Below are 4,229 nucleotides of genomic sequence, written 5' to 3' on the forward strand. Positions count from 1 at the left end.
TTACAAGATGAGCATTCTTTTGCTTCTTGTGCTCATAGCAGGGCTAGGAGGATTAAACTTTCTGCTCCTTGTGCCCATTGCTGGGCTGTCAAGTGGCACCAGAATCTTCTTAGCAACCTTCTTTTTCGTCTTGGCCTTCTCAATGGAGCTAGTTTTTGATCTGCACATGCGTGTATGGCAACAATAAGTTTAGGGCAGTAATGACATCATAAAGTTTATCGCAGTAGCAAGTTTATCGCAGTAATGACAACATCAAGTTTATGGCAGCAGTAAGTTTAGAGCAGCAAGTTTATGGCAGCAGCATAATACAACAAGTTTATGGCAGCAGCAACAAGTTTATGGCAGCAAGTAATACAGAAAAGTACCTCTTTGAACCTCCAGATTCAGTGTTGTCACGTTTTCTCTTTTTCTTAGTTGTAATTTCCAAGCTTTGGCTATGATGAGAAAGAAACAACTTAGAACATAAACTGAGTTTTCATACTCATTGGCAGAAGTGTATAAGTGCTAACCTTGGTGGTGGAAAAAGCATCCTTGTTGGTGCTCCATCCTCGTAAGGCACAATGGACTGGGCTGTTTTGCTAGTCTTTGCCCTCTTCTTTGGTGGTTCTCTACATGAGCAATAGAAAAACTAGTTAACACATATAGTTGCAAACAAAAATAATAAGAAAAGCAAGAAAGAGTAATCTATATTACCTAATAGCCAACATTGCAGCAATGTCATCAGGGTTACCCTTCTTACAGTTGTGCCAATGATGCCCATATTCCTTACAAATTGGACATAAGTGCTTACCCTTTTTTATTTTCTTGTCACTACAACCTTTATATCTCTCAGTTTTAGGCCTGCCAGCTGTAGCTTTAAGTAGTGGTGGATGCATGAAAAATCCATGGTCAGATTCAGGCCATTGGCTCTTGTCAGGCATAGCAGGGATCATGTTGGAATAGGCTGCTCTGAATTTTTCAGTGGAATAATACAAATCAACGTAATTCTTTATGTGAGCATCTCTAAGTGATGTGATGAATGCAAGAGCATGTTTGCAAGGAAGACCACAAACTTGCCATTGTCGACATGAACATGTTCGATCTTGCAAGTTAACGACAAACCTAAAACCGCTGCCTCCTAATGCAACCACTTCAGCCACTTCTTCTGAGCATTCTACCACCTCCAAGTTGAATTCTCTAGTCAATGCGTTTAACTTCTTCATTATGTGGGGTATAATCAATCCATCTAACTTCTTTGCTACTTTTCTCCTATCATTTCACAAGATCATAATCAGCTGCCTTGCCTTGTCCAAGAAATCGTCCAAGTTCAATGACTTGTGGTGCTTGATCCAATTGTTAAAGCACTCTGCCAAGTTGTTGGTTACATAGTCCACCTTGCATATGGTCGAGAACTGACTCCTAGACCACAACCTATTGTGCCACTTCCTAATATATGCTGTTGCGGCTGGCTTTACTGCCTCCATTGCAGCCCAATTCTTGTCAAATATATATGGGTTCCATGAGTAAGCAGTTGCCCATAGGTGGTCATCAAATACTTCTCCAGTAAACTTATTCTTGAAGTTGCTCACCAAGTGGAACATACATTCTCTATGTTCTGCCTCTGGGAACACTTCTTTTACCCCTGTCATCACTGCTTGGCCAGCACCAGTGCATATGGCTAAACCTGTTGGTGATCCTATGGCCTGTCTTAGCAATTGCATGAACCAGATCCAATTTTCATTTATTTCAGAGTCAAAAATTCCAAAACAAACTGGATACATCCAATTATGGCCATCCACTGCAGTAGCACTAGCCAATTGCCCCTTGAATCTGCCTGTCATAAAGGTGCTGTCCACAGCCAAATATGGCCTGCAGCCACTAAGAAATCCATCTATGCAAGGTTTGAGAGCAACAAAAATTCTTCTAAACCTTATTTTACCATTTATGGTATGATGGTCGATCTGCACTATGCTATTAGGGCAGCAACTTTCAACTTGTGCTTTAAACCTATACAAGTTGTTAAAACTACTATCCCAATCACCGTATAGTTGCTTCAAGGCTAGCAGCTTACCCATATAGACTCTCTTGTAGTGGATTTTGATCTTGTAGTGTTCTTTCAGCTTTTTTCGCAATTCCATTACTCCTAGAGTTGCATCTTCAATGAGCCAATCTTTCACCTTCTCACATATCCAGAACTTAGTTGCGTTCTTCACTTTCTTTTTCCTTTTCGTACTAGAACAATCGTGGTCAAAAGGTTTTTTTTTCACCTACAAAAGAGGAATACAAGTAAGCTAAAATCTCCTCAACATTTATGCAAGATATATTCAGAAATAAGTACGGTTAGACAATTACCATTACAGTACGCCTATCAGCTGTTGTAGAAGCATGTATCCTCCATGGGCAATCATCTTCATCTCTTCTTTTACAATAGGCCCTTAACCTATGTTTTGTGCTCTTCTCTGTGTTATACTCAAAGTCACGTTTGACTGCATGCTAATAAAGAGCCAACTTAAACACATCCATATTGGGATATGTGGATCCTACAGTCATTGGAGGGTCTTGCTGGTCATACTCTGTATTTGGGGCATGATCTGGCTCATGCAACTCCTCCTCTACTTCAGGCTCCTCCTCGCTCCCATCCTCGCTCTCATCCTCGCTCTCATCCTCAGGAACATTGGTTTTGTCTTTCCCTTTACCAGAAAAAGGAACCAGTTTTAGAGGTATAGGTTCTTTCTCCAAATACATTTTCTCCTCATCAATACCAACATGCTCATTCTCCGGGATTGGGTTGCAAAGATAACTATCATCGGCCTCTTTTGTGTTGTTGTCTGCTTGAACATTTGTCCAATCCTCGGCGATAGGCTCATATGCTTCTTTGGAGGGATCACAGTATGCAATCAACATTTGCACTACCTTTTCTGGATCCATCCTGCAAATCACAGAGAAATACATAAACATTGCTACTAAATTTCAGCATACTAAACTGCATCTGGAGAGTAGAAGCTCGAAGCACTCACCCTTCTTGCCAATCTGCCCAAGCCGACCAGCCCAAATCGGCGTGTTGCCCGCCCTCCGCGCCTCCAGGTCCGCCCTCCGCGCCTCCAAGCCCGCCCTCCGCGCCTCCAAGCCCGCCTGCGGCCGTCCCGCCTTGCCCGCCCTCGGCCGCCGCGAGGCCTGGTTCTCCTTCAGCCACCGCCCGCTCCATGGCGCCCTCGGCCACCGCGCCTTCTGGTGACACAGCCGCGCCGCCGCTGCTAGGGTTCCGCCCCGACGCGTGAGGTGCGGGCGGGGTCTGTTCTTTTGTTCGACTCTTTTTTTCGAGGGGATTCTTTTGTTCGACTCATGACGTGAGGAAGGCTGGGGTGCTCGATCGAGTCAAACGGAGGGGCAGTTTGGTCCAGACGGGTAAAAAGTGACGGAACGATTTAACAGAACTGACGGCAGTGTCATGTGAGGCATAAATTTTACACAAGAGGTCACATGAGGAAGCAAAAAGTTGGGAGTGTCACATAAGGCATCAAATTTAAGAGTAGTGTCATAGAAGGAATTCTCTCATAATCATCATAAGTAGGAGGCATGCAATCATCATAGCAAATTTGATCATTCAAAGTAAGGGGACTAAAAAGATCATCTTCATTAAGCATAGCATCCCCAAGCTTGGGACAACCATTAATTGCAGCAAATAAATTCTCAAACATGTCATTCTCATCAAACGTAGCATCCCCAAGCTTGCGGTTTGTCATATCATAAGCATAATCACTCTCATCATTAATAGTATGAATAGCACCAACGGTATAATAATTGGTATCATCATAATTTCCGAAGTTGGTGCCAAAAATATTTCCAAGATTATAAGAAGTATCATTATCTTCCCAATCATAATCATCACAACAAGCAATAGGCATAACAAAATCATCATTAATAGTGCGCTCGGACATTGTGCCATAAGACATAGAAGCAATATCATCATTAAGTGCATCATCTTCCACAATTATTTTTGATTCATTTTCATGAGGAACAACAATAATTGGAGCAACATTATTTTGGAGAGATACCTTTTTACCTCTATTCTTTCTTCTTTTCTTCTTCACCACATCATGTGTGGGTTTAATTAATTTTTTCAAGCTTCTTATTGATGAGATTGGTTTAATAGGGAGCTCCTCCTCGTCACCTATTTCATCATGAGAGACAATAGGAGGGACAATGGAAATCTTTACCCTTTCATTAGTATTCCTTTTATATTCTATTGC

General features: G+C 42.1%; 1 pseudogene; it reads right to left on the bottom strand.

Annotated features, from left to right (window-relative positions):
- LOC147985161 (uncharacterized) lies at positions 1-3,184 on the bottom strand (annotated as a pseudogene).
- Positions 3,185-4,229: the final 1,045 nt, after the last annotated feature.

Source organism: Triticum urartu, chromosome 2A (genome assembly GCF_056163025.1).
Source record: "Triticum urartu cultivar PI428250 chromosome 2A, HENAU_Tu73, whole genome shotgun sequence".
NCBI lineage: Eukaryota > Viridiplantae > Streptophyta > Magnoliopsida > Poales > Poaceae > Triticum > Triticum urartu.